Raw genomic sequence first — 11,583 nt, forward strand, 5'->3', positions numbered from 1 at the left:
CTGTGTTTTCTCATGGTATTGTCACGATAGCCCGATGAGATAGGTACCACTTTTATGCCCACTTGCCTAAAGGTCAAGTGACTTGCCAAGGTCTCACAGCCAGGAAGGAGCAGAACTGGGGCCCGAAAGCAGGTCTGGTTGACTCCCAAGCTGGAGATGTAATCACCGGACGCACTACCCACATTCTCACCAGGTCAGGCCAGTTCCTCTGCCCCAGCAGCTGAGGGCAGAGGAGGCTGGGCCGATAAAGGGCCATCTGGAGGCCAGGTGGGGACCATCTCACCCTGCCAGGTAACCGGGCCGCCGGCTTTTGGGCCCGCATGGGCCTCCCCAGGCCTTCGGTGTCCTGTACCCTGCCAGCAGGGCATCTGCAGAATTGGTTTCCCGGCTGGAGGGCGTCCCCCATCAGCTCAGCAGCTGTCAGGTTTAAAGAATGAGATGGGGAGAGAAATCTATAAGCTGCGGGTTTTGAAAAACCTGTTTGTTGGGTGAGCTATTGATCGACTGGAAGGCTCCTCCCAAGTCAGCATTTAAGCTCACTGGCGGACAGAGGATGGTGGGGTCAGGCACAGAAAGGGAGGGAGAGATGTTAACTCCCCCCACCCTGCCTAGTCCCCTCCCCTAAATAACTTCCTTGGGCCTTGTTGGGCTGTCCCCTTCCCTGGGATGGGGACACCCCTGCCCCCTCAGGACAGCCATCTCTGGGGATCAGTTATTCCTTACTTTGGAAGCTTCCTGTTTCTGCCACCTGCATCTCTGGAACTGTGTTGTGACATGGGCAGGGTAGGGCCCTCGCTGTGACAGGGCGGGAGGGGGAGTGGCTTTGCCCTCCAGCTGAACTGGGTGAGAATCCTTCCCTGCCACTTCCTGGCTGTGGGACCTGGGGCGAGCGCCTGCCCCTCCCTGAGCCTCAGCTTCCTTTCCTGAACTTCGTTTGACCACTGCCCACCATGCGGGGTGCCTGTGCCGGGAGACTCAGGTGCTCACTCAGCCGGGCTTCATGTCTGCTGAGGGCAGTTCCTGGTGAACCTTCCTGAGTCAGGTGGAGATGGGCAGGTTTCACTTGGGATTCTCTGGGGCAAGACAGGCCCTTTCGGCAGTTACGTTGAGTTCCTCAGAATCCCTGACGAGAGCTGTCAGGGATGGGGTCCCGGGGGCTTCTCCTGCCCTCCCAGCCCACCTGGCCCCACCGGCAGCAGGCATTGCCCTCGCTGCATTCTTCCGGCTCGCTCCCAATTTGTGTTCACGTGGCTGGGTCACCCCCACCCCCCGGAGGTCCCATTGAAGAGCCTTCCTCAGTCCAGGGAGCCCACCTCTCAAATAGGCACAGCCCCCCACCCAGCGGGCACCTCGCTCCAGAACTCGGCACCTGGCCCTAGGCAGACCCCTATCGGCACCTCCTCTGGGCCCAGTTGGCCTTGTGGAGGGACACAGGGAGGGCTCAGACCGGGACCCTGTCCTCGGGGAGCCCCCAGTCTGATAGGGGAGACAGATATGGACACTGGTGGTACCAAACCCAGGGTGATCCCTGCTGTGCTTGAGGGATGCCCTGTGGCCCAGCAGGGAGCAGAACCACGTCTAACCCAGCCCTCCCCACATGGTACATGCTTGGCAAGCAGAGCACAGACTGAATTTCAACCCACTCCCCGCTCTGAGGAGCATCCTGTTCAGTGAACAACCTACACAAGCATACAGGGCGGCCCGGGAGATCCCCGGAGAAGGCAATTACATAGACCCTTTAACTCAGAGATGGTGCTCACAAGGCTGAAGGGTGGACGATCGGCTCCCCAGGGCCCTTGAGCCACAGGAAGGGAGGACAGGGCATGATGCTGGTGGAGAATGGCTCCAAGTGGAGCTAGAGGGCAAGTGGGCTTGTCCTCAGAATTCTCGGTTCCGTGGTTAAGAGTTGGAGTTGACTGTAGAGTCCAGAGGGGTTTTGAGCAAGGGAGCACCCCAACTGCTTCAGGGAGGGTGTACCAATGCGAGAGGGACTTTAGGGAAACACTGTAGCTCTGGGGTGGGAGCGCCATGAGGGCAGGGCCTGCCCTGGCCTGTTCTGCACACTTAGTACAGTCCCTGGAGCCTGGTACGCATTCGGTAAGGATTTCCTGAGTGGATTATTGACCCAGGGGAGAGTGTTAGAATCTTGGCTCAGTTCTTCTCATTTGAGGCCAGAGATTCCTGGCTTCTTGGCAGTGTGAGTGGGGCAAAACATTGGGCTAAACTCTATTCTTCCTATTGAAAAGAGGAAGAGACCCTCAATTTTCTCCCCTGTGATACGGGGTGACGCCCCAGAGTAGAATGTGGATGGCAGGAAGGTATGCTGACCCCTCTTATCTCACTTATCCATCCACCCCACCCTTTCCATCCATCCACCCACCTGTCCATCTAGCCAGCCAGCCATCTGTCCACCCATTCATTTATTCACCCATCCATCTGTTCATCCGTCCACACACCCACCTATCTATCTACCCATCTGTCTGCCTATCTGTCCTCTGTCCACACATCCTTCCATCCCTCCCTGAATCCACCCACCCATCCATCCAATATTTACTGAGAGTTCACTCCATACCAGACCCCATGTTAGACAAATGAAGACATGGCAGTGAAACCTACACACGTAGCCTACCCTCATGGACTCACAGCCCAGTGGGGGAAACTGGTGATTAGGTGCAGCAGACCCCAGTCCCATGAGTCCAGGGCCAGTGTGGACATCTGTTAAGACAAGCCCCTTGGGTTCCATTTCTGGGGGATGAGCAGATTCCGGCTCTTAGAGCCAGTGATCCCACAATCAAACTTCTGGTCTAGTCCACACATACTTCTTGAGCTCCTCCCCTGTGCCAGACCCCGCCCTAGTGCTGGGACACTGCAGGCAAGGTCCCTACCCTTGGTGGGGGGCAGGGGGGGCACACTCACACCTCATGCTGGCTATGCAGTTGCTGAGGTGAATTGAACAAAGTCACAGTTTAAAGCGGGGGACACAGACAGACTGTGATATGTGCCCCGATAGCACCTGAGTCAAGGTTCGGGGTTTGCTAAAAGGAAGGACAAACACATTTCGCTTTGGTGGGTCAGGGAAGGTCTTAGGTAAGAGGAACCTAATGGGCTTATTACTCTTTTGAACAACTATCCTTGTAATGTTATTATCATTACCAAAGCAATACATGCTAGGAAAAATTCAAATATAGAATGTCTAAGCAAAGAAGGAAAAGCTCTCTCCCCACCTCCTGCCCCCTCCCCTTGGGGATGAACTCCCTTAGAGGTGGGACAGATTCCTCCCGACACGTTCTACACAGTTATGTTCAGTTCTACGCGCATTACTTTGGGATAGAATGGAATTGTGCTGCACATACTCTTTGGCAACTTGCATTCTTCACTTACTGGGCAGTTCCTTTCCTGTTGGTGCCCCATCTTCACTGTGCTGTGGCCCGGAGTTCCTTTAACCAGCCCCTAACGATAAACAAGGGGTTTGCATCTGATTTTCACTATTACCAACACTGCCATGGTGAACATCCTTGCGCAGTAACTTTGCACAGATGCACAAGTGGATGTGGCCGTGGATTGGGAGCGCAGGGGACCACCAGATGGACCTGCGGGGAAAGGCAAACACCCACAGATACGGAGTGGCTTCTGCCTGGTCCGGGGACTGGTCAGTGGCTCCAGGGGGCTGAAGTGTTGCGTGCCTTGGTTGGGGGATCCATGATCTGACTGATCCCCGCAGGAAGCCACACCAAGAGGAGGCTCAGGGCTTGGGGCGCCGGCTCAGGACTCTGAAGCCCTGCCCGTGCATGAGGATGCCAGCCTCTTGGGGAAGCCCAGAGGTCTCACACAACCCCAGGCCCAGCCTCACGAGCCTACCCTGCGTCCTTCGGAGCAGCCCCCCCAGGGCAGTCCTGGGAAAGGACTGCGTGAGCTCATGGGGACACAGACTTCTCTCCCCAGAGATCCGATACCTGCCCCCAACCCTCCATCCTGCTGTCTCCAGGGAGCTGTCATCTCTGTCCTCCCCCTCCTGCTCTCCTGACCCTGGCAGCTCCTTGGGTGATGGGAAAGGCAGCTTTCCAGCATGTGGCCCTGACGCGATGTGGTATGCATTTTTATTTTTTCAGCACGTTGTGAAACTCATAACACTCGGTAATGACTTCCTCACTGTACTGGGTAAAGAGAAGGAAGGGGGGAAAGAAAGGCCCTTGAAGAAAAATGAACCGTGGCGGTAGGCATGGACTCCATTTATAACAATATGGAAATTGATTGTTGAGTCAGAGGAATATTTTGTAGTTTGCTTAGCTGTGCTCAGCACTAAGAGCCGGGAACATTAGTGAACCCAGGGAATGAGTTATGGGCGCATTAAGGAGGCCTCGAGACTCCTGGGCCTCCCTCGAAGGCGGGTCCCAGCCCCTCGGGTCTGCCCACTGCCGTGGGCACTAGCTCCTTCCTCCCCTGGGAGAACCAGCCAGGGCTGCAGCTCTGCTGCTGGGGAAGAACACGGGTGCTATCTTGATGGGGTGATGGGGGCAGGACTTGGGTTCAGATCTCAACTCCTCTCATTTGTTTGCTGTGTTACCTTGGGCAGGTGACTTGGCCTGTCTCAGTCTGAGTTTTCTCATCTGCAAAATGGTGTTCATCATCCCTCGCTTAGGGAGTGGGGGAAAAATAATGCACATGAAGCCAGGAGCCCAGAAATGGGCAGAGTGGTGGCTCAGCGAGCCAGGTGGCCAGATAGGTGGACAGATGCATAGGTGGATGACTCGCCTGCTGAAGATGATGATGGACTCAGGTGGAGAGATGCTGAGCTGCCAGTGGAGGCCTTGGGAGTGAGCAATGGGGCTTCCCAGGACCATGAGGTCACCAGGACTGGGGAGGCTGTGACCATAAGGACCAAAAGTTATTAGGTGGAGGGAAGCCATGACTTCCAACCCTTTCTGCACATCAGCAACTTCCCGACCCAGAGCTCCACCTGGATGGGGCATCAGACTTTCTGACTTCCTCACGTGAGGGCTCTGCAGGTCCCTGAGACACCACGGATGTTGAAGTCGTGGTGCCCACCGCCACCCATCAAACCCTCTTTCCCATCCTGGTGAGAGGCACCTGTCATCCTCCGGGTACTTAGGTCAGATTTGATGCCTCCTTCTCCCTCACCTCCTACATCCTGGCTGTTTGGCCTGTTGACTGTCACTCAAACCTCTTCCCTTCTCTCTGTCCCCTTGGCCATCCCCAACCCAGGCCTTCCCATCCTTCTTCCCTGGAACCATTGCCTCAGCCTCTTCCTGGCCTCCCTGCCTGCCTGCCTGCTGCCGCCCCCACCCCGAAGTCAGTGCACTTTTTAAAATGTTGATCTGGCTTTATCGCTCCCTTGCTTAAAAACCTTCCACGCTCTCCAGTACCCTTCCAGGGATTCAAGACCTTCTGGGAACCTCCTAGAGGTTCACCTGCTGTATCTGCCTGCATCCTCCCAACTCCCCTCCTGTGTTTGCTCTAGCGCCAGGGGTCTCAAGCCTGAGCAGGCGTCAGAACCCCCCCCCTCCAGGGCTTGTTAAAATAACCACAAACTACAATTGGTACAGACTACCAACAAACTAGTTTGTTAAACTAAACACTTCCCCAGGGTTTCTGATTCAATACCTCTGGGGTGGAACCTGCAAATTTGCATTTCTAGTAAGATTCCGGGCCTCCAAGCTGAGGCCACTGTTCCAGGGAACCTCACTTTGAGAACCACCGTTCTAGGCACAACTTTTTTTTTTTTTAACTGTTCTCAAACATCAGTTTCATTCTTGCCTCTAAAGAATTGCACCAGCTGTGCCTGCTCACGAGACTATTCTTTCTTCCTCTTCTCAGCCTGGTGAACCCCTGTCCATCCTCTCCCCGTGTGCCCAGGCAGAGGCCCACCAGGAGCCCCTCTCTTACAGCATCATTTCTTTTTTTTTAAAGAATTATTTATTTATTTATTTATTTATTGGCTGTGTTGGGTCTTCATTTCTGTGCGAGGGCTTTCTCTAGTTGTGGCGAGCGGGGGCCACTCTTCATCGCGGTGCGCGGGCTTCTCACTGTCGCGGCCTCTCGTTGCGGAGCACAGGCTCCAGACGTGCAGGCTCAGTAGTTGTGGCGCACGGGCCCAGTTGCTCCGCGGCATGTGGGATCTTCCCGGACCAGGGCTTGAACCCATGTCCCCTGCATTGGCAGGCAGATTCTCAACCACTGCGCCACCAGGGAAGCCCTTACAGCATCATTTTGTCCCTGTTGGTCCACAGACCGGGAGCTGTTGTCTGACCACCTCTGAGCCTCCAGGAGGGCCAGGCATCAGAGGCCTCAGATAATGGGCTTTGTGCCCTGCCTAAGTGTCAGGGCAGCTTGTCCTGGCAGGTCAAGCACAGAACCTGTCTGCCAGGGGTCTGGACCGTGTATGGGGCGCAGACCCTGGTCATCCCTCCTAGAGGCCAGAGGGAGCAGAGGCCTCTGGGAAGACAAGGCCAGAGCCACAGCTCTGACCGGTCAGCTGAAAGGCAGGTGGGCTCCGAGGGGGCCGCCCAGTGTTTTGTTTTAATCACGAGCGAGATGCTGACGTGGGCCTCCCTGGGGACGGTGAGGGGGAGACCAGCCCCACGGGCGGTAGAGGCGCTTCTGCAAACAGTGAGGAAAACCCAAGTCAGCAGTGGCGGGGGAGAGAGGGCCAGCGGTCCTGGAGGGAGTACATTCATTATGCCAGGAGGGCAGCGGGGGAGCCCCGAGACGGCCCTGCCGCACAGCCTCCTGGCTGGCTGCTCGCTGCCCAGCGCTTGGGCCTGGCCCCTCACACCCTTGGGTCCCCAGGACAGCGTGGCCAGCCTTGCGGGAGCCCTGTTAGGAGCTGCCGCGCAGCTCGAAGTTGTAGCCACAGCAAAACTTCCAGCGCATCCTTTTCGTGGGTGCCCTGGGCGGCCCTCGGTGGGCTGGGAAACTGCTCGCCATACCTATTTTAAACACCAGTGTAATGGTTTATGGCCCATAGAGGGATAATTACGGAGTGCAGAACCCAGCTTTTATGGCCCCTCCTCCCCCGGGCGCACTTAGAGAACAGTATGTGTCATGTAGCCAATTTAGATAATGATTCTGATAAAGATAAACGGAATTGTTTATTATAAGTAATTGGGTCTGCTAAGACCCAGATGAGGCAGTGATGGGGAAGGATGCAGTCGGATGTGGGGGGCATGGAGTCAGGGGCCTGGAAGGGGCTCCAGGGTGGAGACAGGCCTGCTCCCCTCTCACTCCGTGTGTGTGTGTGTGTGTGTGTGTGTGTGTGTGTGTGTCTCTCTCTCCTCCCCCCCACTTTCCTTTTCCCTCTCCCCCATCCCCCCGTCCCCCCGTCTCCCCCCATCTCCCCCGTCCCCCCCGCCCCGTCTCCCTCTCCTTCCTGGGCCTGAATGGCTCCTCCTCCAACTGCATCCTGGGCAGAGGCACCTCCTGGGCATAAATAAATCATGGGGTTTTCTGTCGAGTCAGCTGAGCTGGGGGAGGCACCTGGAAGGAGGGCTGGGAGGATCGGGAGAGAGTTCCGACCCGCCCTGGGCTCCAGGGCAGCCTGGCCTGTTGGCCACCGGACCCCATGCAGGTCCCTGGAACCCTGAAGGGCCGCTGTCCTCCTGGCAGCTGGCAGGTGCAAGGCGAGGGGGAGGAATGCAGGGAACTGGGGGCGGCCGGAGCTGAGATGCAGAGTCGTCTCAAGGGGGACAGTGGCCCCCTGGTGGGGGTCTTTGTGAAAGATAAACAACATGAAGGCCTTTCTGGCCCAGCCCCTCCTCACAACACATACACCTGAGACCTCTAATTATGCCTCAGCCCCAGGCAGGGCCGTGGGAACGCTGCCCCTTTAACCTGCCCGCCTGACCCCTCTCCCCCAGGTCCCAGTTTCCTCTCCCGAGGCCTCCTGGGTCTCAGTGCCTGGCTCTGCAGGGAGGGGGAACGGGGTCCTGAAGACCCAGATTCTGAAAGATGGAGCGCTCAGAGATTAGAGCCTCAGAGAACAGGACCATGTCCCCAGGGTCTCTGAAATGAGGGTCCCCAAAGCCAGGCCCTGAGCTGAGGGCTTAACAAGCCAAGGTGTGCACCCGCAGATCCTGCAGACCAGCGCCCTTGGGAGCGCGGTGGGGACCTACAAGCCAGGGTCTTAGAGGGAGCCCACGATCTAGTTTGGGAAACCAAGGGGACCCCACAAAATAGGGGAATCCTATAAACCAGGGTTTTTGAGACGAAAAACAAAAACCACAAGCCAGGGTGCCTGAGGCCTGGGGCTCCGCATGAGCCAGGACCCTTGCGGCGGGATCCCTACACAGAGGCCCCCAGCGGCCCATCAGATGCAGATGTAGGGGCCCCAGCCAGGCTGCCTGAGGCTGCAGCTACCCCGGATTGAAACCCAAACCGGAGGAGCGGCCTGTCACCGGGCCTGTGATCCCCGGCATGATTGAGGGGGGTGGGCAGGGCCCGCAGGCAGCCCCTCTGTGCGGAGCAGCAGCGCAGCAGGAACCTGAGGAGGAGAAAAAGAGGGGATTTTCTCTTTCTTCCCCGTGTGCTTATCTGATCGAAGCTGAGGGGAGGGCTCCGGTTCAAAGGCAGTGTCCTTATCAGCTGGGATTTGTTTGGGGCGTGAGAGCTGCACCTGGCAGGGAAACCTTCCTGCAGGTGGGCGTGGGGGAGGCAGCCTGGGCGGGTCTGGGGCTCCAGGGTGCACGTGTCCCCATGATCGTGAGCGCGCACACATCTTTACGCACATTCCCGGTCTCTGCGTGCGCAGGTCTGCGTGCCCTCTGTGTCTGTCTCCGTGTGTGCACGTGGCCGTGCCGGTTCCTTGCATCTCTACCTGTGCGTGACTTTGTGCACGTGGATGGGCACGGAGCAGACATGCTCTGCGCAGAGGACCGAAGGAAGGGCCTCACATCTGTGCCTGGGATCGAGCTTCCCTGGTGATGCTGGTCCTAGCCAGTCTGCACCTTCCTGTGGGAAGCAGGGGATGGGTAGGTAAGTGGCGTCACAGGGCACTCGTGGTCCAGCAGGGACAGGATGAGTGGGGAGGGGCATGATGCTGAGGTAAGGCCCTGGGGATGTTTACGGAGAAGAAAGAACCCGAGGGTGAGGCCAAATCAGGTGAGGGGAACTGGTCCAGCCCAGGGCCAGGGAAGACGCAGAGGGAAACCAGCTACAGGTCCAGGGTGCCCAAAGGCTGGAACAGAGCAGTGGGCCCGAGGGTGCCGTGGGGCTGGGGTTTTTTGTGCTAGGAGTTGACTTAGCTTGAGACCCATCCGCCGTCCCAAACCCCTGCTTCCCTGGTGTTTTTTTCAGGTAGATGTTTTTTAATTAATTTTTTATTTTGAGATAATTGTAGAATCGCATGCAGTTGTAGGAACTAATACAGAGATATCCCCTGTACCCTTTACTCAGTTTCTCCAATGGTAACATCTTACGCAACTAAAGTGCAATATCACAACTAGGATACTGACATCAGTTCAATTCAGATTTCCCGTGTTATGTGCATTTGAGTGTGTTCTTCGCAATCTTACCACTTGCGTAGATTCCTGTACCCACCACCTCAGATGCGGTACAGACCGGTTCTATCACAAGGACCCCTCCTGTTGTCCTTCTGTAGCCACACCCCTCTCCCTACTCACTGGGCTTTATTGCTCTGTTTACTTTTAGAAAATGGCACTTCTATCTACCAGGCTCCCAAGCTGCAAAGCAGCGTATTGTCTTGGTGCCCCTCGTCTCTGCTCATCCTGTGCATCCAATCGTCAAGGCCTGGGCATCGCCTAACGCCAGTCCTCTCTGGAACTCTCCCCTCCTCTTCACTCTCCCTTCACTGGCTCATCTCTCCGTTGGGCCTGGGCTCTCCCCCTCCAGTCTGGGCCCTGCCCCCACCCCCACAGCGGTAGCTGTAACCAGGCCCTCCTTCTCAAACACAGCATCAGCCCCATCACCGCACACCTCAGAGGTCCCGCAGCTCCACTGTTAGGATAAGAGCATGGAGCACGTGGCTAGCTCTGCCCTGCCCGCCTCCAGCCCCCACTCTCTTTCACTCTGTATTCCAGTCATGCTGAGCTACTTACAGGGCCCCCGGGATGCCACCCTCCCAAGCCATCCCCTCTGCTGGGGCCCAGCGCGCACGGCTGCCTCCTTCTCTTGGGTGACTCTGCCCTCCTGCAGGTTTCAGCTGGAGTGCCACATCCTGGGGGCCTTCCCCAGCACTCTGCCTGGCTTTGCTGCCCCTTGGCTGGGCTCCCGCAGCCCTCTGTGCTTCCCCCACCCTGGCCCCCATCCCACGTATTGTCGTGATCTGTTTACTCACTGGTCTTCCCCAGAGACGGCAAATAACTTGAAGGCAGAGACTGTGTCTGGTTCAGCGCCGGGAGCCTGGTGTCTGCATGGCTGGGAGCAGGCACCCGAATCAAGTTTGCATGAGTGATCAGTGGACGAGTGGGTGGATGGTAGGTGCCCAGGTGGGGACAGACAGCCGGGGGTCGGAGCCAGTGGAGGGAGAGACTCGCTGTTGCCAAACCATTGCAGAATAGGGCCTTCCCCCTGTGACCTCTGTCTTCTCTCCTGTGACCTGAGTGCCAAGCCCTGAGCGGCTGGCTCTGGAGAAGGAAATAAAGGAATAATTACTGAGTGCCTTCTGCGTGCCAGGCGGGGAGCATGCCACAGGGAACAGGGCGGGCCAGTGGGAAGAGTAGGGAGTAGGGGCAGTTGCGACACACAGTCCTGGGTCTGTTTTTGCCTGCTGTGTGACCCTGGACAAGTCCCTTCACCCTGTGAAATGGTGTCCCTTCCTGTGAAATGGTGGGTTACGATAATACCTTCTGTGTGCAGTGCCCAGGAGGAGCCAGGGAAGCAGTGGGCATGAATGGGATAAAGCTGTGCTTTTGTCGTGGGATAGTTAACTTTTTGGAGGCCCCCAAAGGTGCCCTGGCCTGGGGCCAAAGCCAGGAGGTTGTCCCCAGCTCAGCCCTGAGGATCCTGCCACCCTGCCCGTCAGCCCTCCTGCGGTGGCCTCCACTGACGGGAAGGTCTAAGTGTCCTCACTGCCCCAGACACCCAGCTGGTTCTCTTGACAGGGACAAGCAAGACGGGGGCAGTGATGGGTGGGGCTGAGGGGGCTGCCCAGGGCGCCAGAAGTTGGGGGTCACCTGCCCAGTGCAGGGGAATTCTGTCCCAGGAGGGTGGACAGGCAGGTCGGAAGGGGGGTGCTCCAGGATGACGGGTATACCAGATGGGAATCCTGGCTTTGCTCCCTACTAGCTGAGAAGCTCTCCACAGCGGAGGCAGCATGGAGGGAGGGGTTTTGCTATTTTGTTTACCGATGTGTGTATCCCTAGTACCCAGAGCAGTAGCTGCTCAAAAAATATTTGTTGAATGACTGAATCAACCTTGGGCAAATCACGTCACTTCTCTAAGCCTCGGTGGGAAATGGGAATATATTGCTGCAGTTTTGTTTTGCTTTAGATATAATTCGCATCACATAAAATTCACCATTTCAAAGTGTGCAATCCCTGGTTTTTAGCATAGCCGCAAGGTCTGTGCTGCTGCTTGGTCATTGAATGTGACACCGAGGGGTGAGCGATC

At 56.9% G+C, this 11,583-nt stretch overlaps 1 protein-coding gene and 1 long non-coding RNA gene across 3 annotated transcripts in view; both read left to right on the top strand.

The window, feature by feature from the left end:
* The window catches only part of LMX1B (LIM homeobox transcription factor 1 beta), an 83,915-nt gene that overhangs the window by 30,469 nt on the left and 41,863 nt on the right, over window positions 1-11,583 (top strand). The window lies entirely within an intron of this gene.
* LOC125964591 (uncharacterized) overlaps window positions 1-11,583 on the top strand; it is a 40,395-nt gene that overhangs the window by 13,263 nt on the left and 15,549 nt on the right. The gene's annotated exons all lie outside the window — the stretch shown is intronic.

Source organism: Orcinus orca, chromosome 6 (assembly GCF_937001465.1).
Source record: "Orcinus orca chromosome 6, mOrcOrc1.1, whole genome shotgun sequence".
In the NCBI taxonomy this organism is placed as follows: Eukaryota; Metazoa; Chordata; class Mammalia; order Artiodactyla; family Delphinidae; genus Orcinus; species Orcinus orca.